We start from the raw sequence: 14379 nt of genomic DNA, 5'->3' as shown, positions 1-14379 counted from the left end.
GGGGTCTGCGGGCTGGGGGCTTATCGAAATCTGGAAGACCCCTTTAACAAAGGGGACCCCCAGATCCCGGCCCCCCCCTATGTGAATTGGTAATGGGGTACATTGTATCCCTAACATTTCACAAAGAAAGTGTAACAAATTGTAAAAAAAAAAAAAAAAACACAGACACCGTTGGGAAAGTCATTTATTAAAAATAAAAAAATAAAAAAAGATTCCAGCGGTGGTAATTCACTCTCGGTCTCCGCTCCAATGCTGTCAGTATCCTGCAATGGGTGATCTCCTCTCTGGGGTCCAGCGATTAGAAGATCTCCTCTTCACCCAGGTCCAGGATCCATCGATGAGATGTCCATCCAGCACACGCATTACCTGTCTCCACCGGAGACAGCCCAGGAATGAGGCGGCTTCAGCCAGTGACATTTCTTATGTAGCTGAAGGCGGGGCCACCCATCACGTGACCCATCCCCCTCTGACGCAAGGGGAAACCAGGGCTTACCCAATGACGTGCGGGTGACCCCGCCCCATCTGATGTAACGCAGGTTTCCTGTTGCATCAGAGGGGGCGGGGTCACCCACACGTCACTGGGAAAGCCTGGGTTTCCCCTTGCGTCAGAGGCCCAGTCCGCAGCTACATAAGAGCTGTCACTGGCTCCCGCTGCATCATTCCCCGGTGTCTCCGGTGGAGACAGGATGCGCTGCAGACATCTCATCTCTGGATCCTGGACCTGGATGAAGAGAGATCTTCTCATTGCTGGACCCAGGAGAGGAGATCACCCATAGCAGGATACCGACAGCATTGGAGCAGAGACCGAGAGTGGATTACCACCTCTGGAATCATTTTTTTTTTATTTACATTTTTTAATTTTTAATAAAGGACTTTCCTAACAGTGTCTGTGTTTTTTTTACAATTTGTTACACTTTCTTTGTGAAATGGTAGGGGTACAATGTACCCCATTACCCATTCACATGGGAGGGGCCGGTATCTGGGGGTCCCCTTTGTTAAAGGGGTCTTCCAGATTCCGATAAGTCCCCCCCCCGCAGACCCCCACAACCACCGGGAAAGGGTTGTGGGGATGAAGCCCTTGTCCCCATCAACATGGGGACATGGTGCTTTGAGGGGTCACTAACCCCCAAAGCATCCTCCCCATGTTGAGGGCATGTGGCCTGGTATGGTTCAGGAGGGGGGCGCTCTCTCATCCCCCCTCTTTTCCTGCAGCCTGCCAGGTTGCATGCTCGGATAAAGGGTCTGGTATTTATTTTTGGGGGGAACTCCACACCATTTTTTTGGGGGGTGGAGTTCCCCTTAATATCCATACCAGAATTGAAGGGTCTGGTATGGATATTTGGGGGAAACCCCACATCATGTTTTTTTTAAATTTGACACAGGGTTCCCCTTAATATTCATACCAGACCTGAAGGGCCTGGAAATTGAATTTGGCCCCCTATTTTTGGCATTTTTCTTTTTTATGAATGACTTTTCTCTGTATTGCCGGGAGCCGACAATTCATGATAGCCGCGAGTGATTTAAAATTACTTTTTTTCGTTCAGAAATTACATTTTGTGCAGGGGCAGTTCTAAGCACAGGAAACAAGCGCTACTTCACGGGCATACTATACCTAGTTACGAAATTTAAAGGAATATTTCACTTTTATCGTTTCACTTTAAGCATTATTAAAATCACTACTCCCGAAAAACGACCATTTTTAAAACTTTTTTTGCATTGTCCCCTGGGGCTGGACTCGGGTCCCCAAACACTTTTTGGGACAATAACTTGCATATTAGCCTTTAAAATTAGCACTTTAGATTTCAAACGTTTGAGTCCCATAGACTTTAACAGGGTTCTAAAGTTCACACAAACTTTTGGTATGTTTGCAGGTTCTGGTGCGAACCAAACGGGGGGGTGTTCGGTTCATCCCTAGTGGAGATGATCATGAACTTAGTACCTGTGTGGCAGTGATCAGGAACATAGTATTTGGTATTGTGGTGATCAGGGACACACTGGGGGTTATTTACGAAAGGCAAATCCACTTTGCACTACAAGTACACTGCAAGTGCACTTGAAAGTGCATCTGGAAGTGCAGTCACTGTAAATATGAGGGGTAGATCTGAAATGAGGGGAAGCTCTGCTGATTTTATCATCCAATCGTGTGCAAGCTAAAATTCTTTTTTTTTTTCCTTGCATGTCCCCTTTGGATCTACAGCGACTGCACTTCCAAGTGCACTTTCAGTGCACATTCAAGTGCACTTGCAGTGCAAAGTGGATTTTTCTTTAGTAAATAACCCCCACTATCTGGAGTAAGTGTGATTAGGAACACAGTAAATGATGTGTCAGTGATTAGGGACACTGACTAGTGCAACGGTGATTAGCGATACTGACTGACTGCACTGGTCTGGTGACATTGTACTGCTGTGGCGGTGATCAGAGATAATGGCTGGTGGCTCTGATATACTGATTTTTACCATTTGTTTTTACGTACTGTCACCAGAGCATTGCAGTATTATAATAGTGACACTGCACTACTCTGGGGGGTGATGGGATTTTTTGTGTTTGTTTGTACTCTCACTGCTTATTACAGTAATGATTATGGTAATAAGCAATCTCCAACACTGTTCAAAGGTTTCATTCATGAAACCTTGCTTACTACTGTGATGCTGTAATTAGTCACAGCAATCACATGGTACAGGGCCTGTATCATTTTGATAGAGGTTATTATATTTGAAAAATTATTTACAGTATATAAGTACAGTACATTAGTGGTCTATATTGACCAATCAGAAATCATCTGTTACTGAACAAACTAAAGCAACCTAAATGTGGTTGGCTAATTTGGTTTTACTTTACAGTGCTATTGCTCTTGTGCAGAGCTGTTTTATTGGAAAAAAAATATTATTTTTATTATTAAAATAATACTTAGTATTATTTATTATCATAACGTCATTGCTCCCAATAGTCCCAAATGATGCTGTTGTATTAAGTAGACATTAGTGACTTGAAACTTTTGTGTATTAAGATTATTTATCTTTTCTTGCTTTCACCAAGAAAATTAAAGTCCCTTTTTTTTGTTAAATGTGTTTGTATTTATTATTATTTTACCTTAATATTGACCATGCTCTCAGCTAATTAATACTGTGCCAGTTTGCACAGGCTGATCTCCTGTAGGGGCTGTTATAAACGTATACTAGTGTTTATGTGTTTGATGGAATTTGGTCATACTGTTGGCACAGGAGTATGCACAGTTTGACATCTTTATTACAGATCCTGGAACACATAGTAGCTACAGATCATATAAACTTTATTACATAATGGGAAAAAAGGAAAAATAAGTTTAACTGGCACAGTTGTCTTTTTCCTACACATTTAAATTTGTGACATTCATTTATTTTAGAGGAAAGGGGTTGGGGTGAAAGGTCAATTTAATTTCCAAATAGGGAACAGTTTTATAGTGTGAAAATACATCTAAAATGTATGCCTTTAGAATCAAATAACAACTAAAAGGTCTATTTCATTTTCACACATTTTTAGCTTTCAAGACATTTAAAAACATAGCAGTAATTATAGTTCCGTTTTGTCACCTAGCTAATAAGGCAAATGTAGAAGCTAAGGCCAGCAGAACATGTCATCAACATTCTCCAGTTTATGTGACATAAAACAGCACTGTTTCACCATTATAAACATGGTGTGATATAATTAACCATTCTATACTAAATTATCCTAAACTTCTTGCTTTTATACAATTTACAATAATTGTTGATACTTTGCATTTTGAAACTGCTGTTAATGTTAAGGTGGAACTCCAGAAAAAAACACATTTCTTTTAATAATTGTTGTCTGATGTGTGGATGGCTGGTGTGTTTGGTAAAAGTCTTAGCTTGAATTGGAAGGCAAGTCAAAACCTAACTAAGTTTAAATCTACTCCCACCCCCATTCTAAGTCTAATAGCTAGATTCACGTAGGGCGGCGTATTTTTTAGCCGGCGTAGCGTATCCTATTTACGCTACGCCGCCGTAAGTTAGAGAGGCAAGTGCTGTATTCACAAAGCACTTGCGTCCTAAGTTACGGCGGGGTAGCGTAAATGTGCCGGCCTAAGCGCGCCTAATTCAAATTGTGAAGAGGTGGGCGTGTTTTATGCAAATTAATCGTGACCCGACGTGATTGCCGTTTTTTATGAACGACGCATGCGCCGTCCGTGGACATATCCCAGTGCGCATGCTCCAAATTACGCCGCAAAGACTTATTGGTTTCGACGTGAACGTAAATTGCGCCCAGTCCCATTCATGGACGACTTACGCAAACGACGTAAACATTTCAAAATTCGACGCAGGACCGACGTCCATAATTAACATTGGCTGGGCCAGCTTTTTGTTGGACTAACTTTACGCCTGAAAACGCCTTACATAAATGGCATATCTTTACTGCGACAGGCAAGCGTACGTTCGTGAAAAGGCGTATCTCGCTGATTTACGCATTCTAGGCGTAAATCAGCGTTCACGCCCCTAGCGGCCGGCCTAAATAGAAAGCTAAGATACGATGGTGCAGGCCGTCGTATGTTAGCTAGATTTAAGTGTATCTCATTTTGAGAATACACTTAAATATACGACGGCTTAGATTCAGAGTTACGATGGCGTATCTACTGATAGGCCGGCTTAACTCTTTCTGAATCTGGCTATAAATCTAATTACAGCAGAGACTGCGAGCCAGGCCTTCTCATCCAACAACAGTGCTTAACCTCACAAATGCGCTTCTGGAGAATGATCAAATATTCCCATAGAAACAATAGTCCCATAGACACATTGGGCCAGATTCACAAAGAGATACGACGGTGTATCTCATGATACACCGTCGTATCTCTGATTTACGTCAGTCGTATCTATGCGACTGATTCATAGAATCAGTTACGCATAGATATGCCTAAGATCCGACAGGTGCAACTGTGTTACACCGTCGGATCTTAGGCTGCAATTCCAGGCCGGCCGCTAGGTGGCATTTCGGTTTATTTATGTGACAAATATGCAAATGAGGAGATACGCTGATTCAGAAACGAACAACCGCCCGGCACTTTTTTTTTACATCGTTTGCGTTCGGCTTTTTTCGCCTTTTTCCGGCGGATAGTTACCCCTGGGTCTATGAGGCGCAGCCAATGTTAAGTATGGCCGTTGTTCCCGCGTTGCGATTTAAACATTTTACGTTGTTTGGGTAACTCGTCCGTGAATGGGGCTGGACACCATTTACGTTAACGTCGAAACCAATGACGATCCGCTAACCTATGTGAATCTGGCCCATAGATGCAATATTTTTTTACTTTTTGCTATAATAAATATCCCCCAAAAATATATATATAAAAAAACATTTTTTTTCCTCAGTTTAGACTGATATGTATTCTTCTACATATTTTTAGTAAAAAAAATCGCAATAAGCGTATATTGATTGGTTTGCACAAAATTTATAGCGTTTACAAAATAGGGGATAGTTTTATGGCATTTTTATTAATATTTTTTTTTTATTAGAAATGTCAGCGATCTGAGATTTTTATTGTGACTGCGACATGTATGGCAGACACATGGGACACTTTTGACACTATTTTGGTACCATTGTCATTTATACAGCAATCAGTAGACATGTGCATTCGTTTTCGTCCGAATACATTTTCGTCCGAATTTCAGCTATTTTCGTTACTGTTTTAACAAACGAAAAAGAAAGTGCAGAATACGAAAGATCCAACATAATGCTTTATTTTCGTTTTCGTTGGTCGAATGTGCCTAACCTTAATTCTGTTAGTCCAAGATTATTCTACATAGAGAGAAAAGATTCGATATTATAGAGAGAAAAGATTCGACATTATAGAGAGAAAAGATTCAACATTATAGAGATAAAAGATTTGACATTATAGAGAGAAAAGATTCGACGTTATAGAGAGAAAAGATTGCTGCTGGAATTGGGTGGGGGAAGTAAAATAAAAATAATGATGATGATGATGAATGTTGTTGGCTGATTGTAACCAAAAAGGAGAAGCAGTAAAATAGCTGGAACTAACTTGACAATTCAACATGAACGACGCAGATTTGACAAAGCATCGAAAAACATACAAACGTTGAATCTGTCAATGAAGGCTTATGGTGTCTGTTGAATGTTCAAAGAACATTAGATGGAGCAGCTAAACTGTACGACACTGCAATCGTACATTTCTGGTCAAATGCTCGGCCCATAGGCTATAGAAAAACTCTAATGTTGGTTGACTAGTAATAATAATTAATAAATATAATTATTACTAGTCATACGACATTAGAATTCTTCTATAGCTTGTAGGTGGAACATTCGACCGGAAATGTACGATTCGACGTACAGTTTTGCTGCTCCGTCGAAACTTCTTTGAACATTCGACAGACACCATAAGCCTTCAATGGCAGATTAAACCTTAATTCATTCGGATTTTCGGACAAATGCAATTTCTAACGAAAAACAAAATAAATAAAAACACATTTCGTGAGTAACTAAATAAATGTATTTTTTGGACGAAAACGAAATTCCGAAACAAAATATTTCAATGTCTATTGTTTTCTATGGAATGACAAACCTAGGACAAAATGGAATGCCCATAGAGCAGGGGTGCCCAACCTTTTGAAGAGTGAGGGCCACTGAAGCAACTTGGTAACTGGTCGCGGGACAAAATGAGTGTAATGGGCTGATGACAGGTCTGTGTCCATGCTGCATATGCTGAACGGACACGGACACAGCCCCTGCTACTCTATGGACCCTCCAATTCAATCCACCCAGATGCAAGGAGAAGGATCCCCTTCTGTTTTTTCTTTTTTAACCGGATCAGATTGGAGGTAAGTGGGGGTGAATGGACATAGAGGTGAATGGAGGGTCCGATTGGGTCCGAGGCTGCATTCATACTGATGCACCGCATGCACCTGTGGCTTGTCTGCAGGTTAGCTGCACTTTGTCATAGGCCCCATACACACAAGAGGATTTATCCGCGGATGCGGTCCAGCGGACCGTATCCGCGGATAAATCCTCTCGAGGATTTGCACGGATTTCCATCCGATGGAGTGTACTCACCATCGAATCGAAATCCGCGCCGAAATCCTCTGGCGATGACGTGTCGCGAACGTCGCCGCGATGATGACGCGGCGACGTGCGCGACGCAGTCATATAAGGAATTCCACGCATGCGTCGAATCATTACGACGCATGCGGGGGATCCCCTCGGACGGATCGATCCGGTGAGTCTGTACAGACCAGCGGATCGATCCGTGGGATCCGATTCCAGCGGATATATTTGTTGGCATGTCAACAAATTTTTATCTGCTGGAATTCGGAAATATCCGCGGATAAATATCCGCTGGAATGTACACACCATAGAATCTATCCGCTGAAACCGATCCGCTGAGATTTTTCAGCGGATGGATTCTATCGTGTGTACGGGGCCATAGACTTCTATTATATACTGCAGGTGTGGTTCAATTTCTGAAAGCGCACCAAACCCACAGGTAATAACAGAAATCTATGGCTCAATGCAGGTGCACTGTGCTGCACCTGTGGGTTAGTTTGAAAGCAGCCTAGTAACCACTGCAAAAAAGATATGCCCATATATACACTGTGATTTCAGTAATAAACTTACCTTCCATTCAGTTTTCCTCGGCTGTTGCTGTCCCAGCAGAGTGCATTTGGTATTGATTGTGACAGGAGCTAGCGCTACACAGGAAGCATCAGCTTATGTGGCTCTGCTCTGCAGCTGCTTGCTTTCTCTACCGCCGGCTTTATTCACAACACTGATGCTCTGGGATGGCAAGTTGGCAACCTGCGATCTGGGCTTGCCAAACCACCATCCCAGAGCAGGAGGTTGCAGGCCACAACAGAGGGCTCCACGGGCCACATGTGGCCCCCAGGCCACTGGTTGGGCACCCCTGCCATAGAGTATACTGGGAAGTAAAATATAAACTCATTTGCAGGCAAATCTGAGAGACATTTATCTTTTCCACAGGTGTTCCTCAAGTAGAATAACAGATTGTAAGATTGAGATTATTTGGGATTACAGCTGTTTTCTATGGAATGGCTGATAAATGATAGAAAGAAATGCCCATAGAGTATAATGGGAAGCAAGATGTCACCTGGAGTCAGAACCATTGGTCATATCAGATCAATCTTTAGCAGACATAGGGCCAGATTCAGGTACGGCGGCGCATCTTTGAGGTGGCGTAGCGTATCCTATTTACACTACGCCGCCTTAAGTCAGAGAGGCAAGTGCTGTATTCTCAAAGCACTTGCCTCCTAAGTTACGGAGGCGTAGCGAAAATGGGGCCGGCGTAAGCGTGCGTAATTCAAATGAGGAGGGCGTGTTTTATTTAAATGAATGGTGACCCGACGTGATTGACGTTTTTTTACGAACGGCGCATGCGCCATCCATGTACATATCCCAGTGTGCATTGCGGCAAAGTACGCCGCAAGGACGTATTGGTTTCGACGTGAACGTAAATTACGTCCAGCCCCATTCACGGACGACTTACACAAACGACGTAAAATTTAGACGCTGGAACGACGGCCATACTTAACATTGGCTATCCATTTGCATATTCTACGTCGAACTCAATGGAAGCGCCACCTAGCGGCCAGTGGAAATATTGCACCTTTGTAACTCTTTGTGAATCTGGCCCATAACCTCTATGTTCAGGGATGATGTCTAAACTTGACGTTAGGAGGGATTATTCTTGTTTTCTATGGAATGATAAACATAGGACAAAATGGAATTCCCATAGAGTATAATGGGAAGCAAGATGTGACCTGGAGTCAGAACCATTGGTCATATCAGATCGATCTTTAGTAGACATACTCTCAATGTTTGGTGGTGATGTTCAAAATTTAGATAAAGCAGGATTATTATTGTTTTCTATAGAATGACAAAGGTGAATGACAGAAGGGAATGCCCATAGAGTATAATGGGAAGAAAATATAAACTAGTTTGTAGGCCAATCTGAGAGACATATTAATTTCTCCCTTTCCCACAGGTTTTCCTCGAGTAGAGTAGCAGATTCTAAATTTGAGATTATTTAGGATTACAGTTGTTTTCTATTGAATGGCAGATAAATGATAGAAAGGAATGCCCATAGAGTATTAATGGGAAGTAAGATGTGACCTGGAGTCAGAACCATTCAACATATCAAATAAATCTTTAGCAGACATACTCTCCAAATTCAGTGTCAATATTTAAAATCAAGACAAATTGGATTATAATTGTTTTCTAAGGAATGAAAGAATGAAATGCAGATAGAGTATAATATATATCAACTCTTTTGCAGGCAACCCTGAAAGATATAGCTATTAAAAGGGACATGCATTCCTTCTGAGACAACAGCCTCATTTAAAAGCTTTGCCTTTATTTTATGTATAAAAATTGAAGATGCAATCCCGATCTTTGCAATATTCTCTTTACTTCAAATAATCATATACATTACAGGTAATCTGATGCCACGTACAGACGGTCGTTTTTTGTGATGAAAAAAAACGACGTTTTAAAAAACGTCATTTAAAATGATCGTGTGTGGGCAAAACGTAGTTTTTTGTCTTCAAAAAAACGACCAAAAAAAAATTCGAACATGCTCGAATTTTTTGTGTCGTTTTTCAAAACGTCGTTTTTTGTTTCACAGAAATTGACCGTGTGTAGCAAAAAAACGACGTTTAAAACAACGTTTTTAAACCCGCGCATGCCCAGAAGCTAGTTATGAAGTGAGCTTCAATGGAAAAAAGTGGTGAAACGTAACCTCGCTTTGCTAGAGCATTGTGAAAAAACGATGGTGTGTAGGCAACATCGTTTTTGAAAATGATGTTTCAAAAACGTCGTTTTATTTCATGATTTAAAACGTTGTTGTTTTTTTCAACACAAAAAACGACCGTCTGTACGCGGATGCACAGTTTCGAACATAACAATGTTCTTCATCAAGCACACATGCTGCTTGATGAAGAACATGTTATTGTCGAAACTGTGCACTTGCTGATCTCAGATTACCTTCAATTTATACTAATATTTCAATTAAAGAGAATATTGCAAAGATTGGGATTGTATGTTCAATTTTTTTGATGTGTGTTCGTTGCAAAATTGAGGAGGTCCCCATTGGATGCAATCTTAAAAGAAGTATACTGGCTAAACTGCATAAGTGTCCAACCTTGATTTAACCCTTTAACAACCACGCTATTGCCAAATGAAGGCTACATTGTGGCTCGATAACTCAGGGACGGCCTATTATGACGTCCTCCCAGAATCGCAGGCGCACACACAGGAGTATCCGTGACCAGACCCAGCGCATCACGTATCGGGGTAAATGGCCGCTGACAGCAGTCGTTTACCACGTGATCGCTCTGACAAATGACGGAGCAATCACTTGTAAACAAACCGGCGTTACGTGCGGTTCCTCTCTCCCCTCTCTGTACCGATCGGCACAGTGTGAGCGGACAGGGGAAAGATCGGGTGCAGCAGCACTGTGGGCTGTATCTGTAGTTCCAAAAGCGCTGCTCTGTGCCCATTGCAGCACTCATCCACCCATCCATGCTCAGGCATCCCAACCACACTCAGCCATACCCAGCAATACCCAAACATACTCAGCCTTATGTTTGTCATTCCATAGAAAACAAAAATAATCCCTCTTAATGTCAAGTTTGGACATCATTCCTGAACATAGAGAGTATGTCTGCTAAAGATTGATCTGATATGACTAATGGTTCTGACTCCGGGTGACATCTTGCTTCCCATTATACTCTATGGGCATTCCATTTTGTTTTATGTTTGTTATCTCAATAGAAAACAATAATAATCCCTCTTAACGTCAAATTTGGACATCATCCCTGAACATAGAGAGTATGTCTGCTAAAGATTGATCTGATATGACCAATGGTTCTGACTCCAGGTCACAAAAGGAATGACAGAATGGAATTCCCATAGACTTTAACAGGGCGATGGAATGCCTATAGAGAATAATGGAACTAAAGCCCCATACACACTATCAGTTTTCCTGCAGGTTTTTCTCTTCAGGTTTACCAAAACCATGTAGTGCAAGGGCCTGCCTGATTGCATACAAATTGAAACTCTTGAGGTTTGACCTCATATTAGATGGTTTTGGTAAACCTGAAGAGAAAAACCTGCAGGAAAACTGCATACACACGATTGGTCAAACTGATGAGAACGGTCTGATGGACCGTTTTCATCGGACCAAACCGATTGTGTGTGGGCCTCATCGGTTATTTATCCATAGGTTAAAAAAAGCAATTTTGTTTTAAATTTAACCGATGGATACCTAATCGATAGAAAAAAAAACTATTAAAAATCCAGGCATGTGTTGGGGCTGGGCTACATGTGACACAACATTAATCACTGCTCCCAATCACAGGGAGCAGTAAATCAGTGTCATGTCACAAGGCAGAACAGGGAAATGCCTTGTGACATGATCACGGGAAACCGACAGACATTGAGTCTGCGGGTCCGGTGGCCACGGAGCTTGTGGCAGGCGCACCTGTGCACGGTGGGAATTTCAAAGCAACGTACCTGTATTTAGTGAGGAAACTGACACTAGTGCTGAGGGTCATTATTATGTACATTGGTATAGATGCAGAAGTTTTTATTCTAGAAATCTGCACCGATGTGGGGGGTTATTATTTTTGCTACTGACACCAATGCTGGCGATTTTTTTATTGCGGAAACTGACAGCAAAGCTGGAGATTGTTATTGCAGAAACTGGCACTGATCCTGGGGGTTGTTATTTCCTTGGGGGGGGTGGTGGACTCCATTTTTTATGATATTGTTATTCAAAGTTCCTAGTTGCTTGATAGTTATGTGATAATGATTAAGCCCCTCCCCTTCATGACATTGTCAAAAAGGGACCGAGCATGGATGACCTTAAAATGATGCCCCCCCTGAAAAAAGTTCAGGGGACGCCCATGCTCTCTGCCTATCTGAAAAAAAAGGAAAGTGGGTAGTAACAGTGTAGAGTACAACTTTGAGGCCCCGTGCACACGTCCAAGGAACTCGACGTGCCAAACACATCGAGTTCCTCGTCGAGTTCAGTGTGGAAGCTGCCGAGGATCTCGGCGGGCCGACTTTCCTCATTGAACAACGAGGAAATAGAAAACATGTTCTCTTTTCGGCCCGACGAGTTCCTCGTCGGCTTCCTCGCTGAAAAGTGTACACACGACCGAGTTTCTCGGCAGAATCCAGCTCCGACCGAGTTTCTGGCTGAATTCTGCCGAGAAACTCAGTCGTGTGTATGGGGCCTAAGTGGTTTCTATGACTGATCTTTGTATCGTACCCATGTTTTCCCTGTAGTTGAAAAACGTTATTCCTTTAAAAAAACTGATCATGCAGATTTACAAAAGAAACACGCTTTTAAAATACAAACTATAAAATTATATATTTTTTTTATGGCTTCTAATCAAGATGCAAAAGTGGTACGATAGTGGTAAATTTTGTTGGGAACAGGCATAAAAAAGGTTAATTACTGCTATGCTTCAACACCCTCTCTGTGCAAGATAGATCAGATTGTCAGTAAGAGGTGACATATGGCGATAAAGCACATGTTCTTCTCAGAATGCCTGTCCTGTATGTACAGCATTAGCGAAAGGGACACAATTTAAAAAAAACATTTAGGCTGCTTTCACACAGGGGCGGGCGGGCTTTAACGGTAAGACACTGCTACTGTAGTTTTAGCGGCGCTTTACTGTCGTCTTAGTGGCGCTATCCGGACGCTTTTGACCCCCGCTAGTGGCAGAAGAAATGGTTAAATGCGCCTGTGTAGCGCCGCTGCCGAAGCACTTTGCAGGTGCTTCAGCAGCTCTGCCCATTCATTTCAATGGGCAGGAGTGGTGTATACACAGTTCCTCCACCGCCCTATAGATTCTGCTTGCAGGACTTTTTTTAACGTCCTGCCAGCGCATCGCCCCAGTGTGAAAGCAGCATTTCATTCTTGGTCCCAGGCAGCACCATGTCTTGGGCCGGCACTGGGTGGAATTAAGTGGAACCAATCTGTAATTTCCTCCTGCAGCAGCTTAAAGTAGGCTTTGCCTCCTCTCCCTTTTGTCAACTTTCACCTGCCACAAGAGGAAAATATAGGGGATTGGTACTAATATATGTCACCCCTCATTTCCCTGTTCCTCTTCCTTCTGTTGCCCAGGTCCCCCATGTGCTCCCCTGCTCCCCCTTCCTCCCATTGTTTCAAGATAGGGAGCTGAAAAGAGGCCGGTAAAGACGTCAAATGCATGTGTTGGAGCTTTAAGGTGCACATCCTAATGCAATAGGCTGTGCATACCTATGCCTATGATGCTGGGCCTGATAGAGGTTTATGATCTGGGAACCATAGAAATTGATCATAGCCCAGGGCCTATATAGCATCCAGTGGCACTTTGTTGCCCTTTGTTGCACTTTGTTGCACTTTGTACCATGGTGAGAGTCTAAAACATGATTCAGTGCCCAAAGCAACATTACATGTCAGTCCCATATGCCAGAGTTCTGGTACAGCCCCCAAAGCACACACTAAAAGTCACAAATTCAGAAATTGCTAGAAAATCTAGTGCAAAAAACAGTCAGATCTTCATAGACACATCAGAGAAAAAATGTGAATGTTTAAAAAGGAAAATACGTCTCCAGAGGTGTACAGATCCATTGCCTAAGGACAGTAGCAAAAAAACTGGAGTCTCACAGAGTGGGTTGTGTTAAATGTGTGTGCAGTAGGCGCAATCCTAATAAGTTTATTTTTGCCAGTGTCCATTTGTCCATTCACCTGAAGGTAGCCTGCATATAACCCATCATATGTATACAATTCCTGTGCACAAGTAAAATGCGCAAGAGCCCAATAGCAACAAAATCTTGGTAGTTTTTAAAAAGTTATGGAAATTATGTACACAGGGATGTAAAATCAGTGGGAAAAAAGTCCGAGCTCAGGGGATATGTGGAAGAGAGTCCAAGGAAAATTGGAGGAGAATTGTTGCAGTGGTCACAAATACATTCTCAGGGCTGCCATCATGGGGGAGACAGAAACCGTGTTCCAATACTGTAGACAAAAGCAAGGGAAGAGGCGCCTCTCAGTGTAGACGTTTAAAACAATTGAATAGACAAGTTAGTACAGGCAACTCACATTTAGCGAGGTAAAAGTAGGCATAGTACAAATTCCGTGAATGGAAAAGGGATCCTCAGATCAGTCCATCTGTTCCTTCTCCTGCTGGGGCGCTGTGCTGCATGAAGTCATCGTACACCGCTGATAGGTGGTAGGAAGCCGGCGGCGGTGGGGGAGCTTCAGAGCGAGGCGAGGGGCAGTGACGTCACTGGCAAGAGAAGCGTTTCGTGAGCGGGCGTACTGCGTGTGTTGTGGCAGCCACGCTCCAAATCGGTGTACGATGAATTTGT

The sequence above is a fragment of the Rana temporaria genome, chromosome 3 (genome assembly GCF_905171775.1).
Source record: "Rana temporaria chromosome 3, aRanTem1.1, whole genome shotgun sequence".
Lineage (NCBI taxonomy): Eukaryota > Metazoa > Chordata > Amphibia > Anura > Ranidae > Rana > Rana temporaria.
This window is presented reverse-complemented; position numbering follows the sequence as displayed.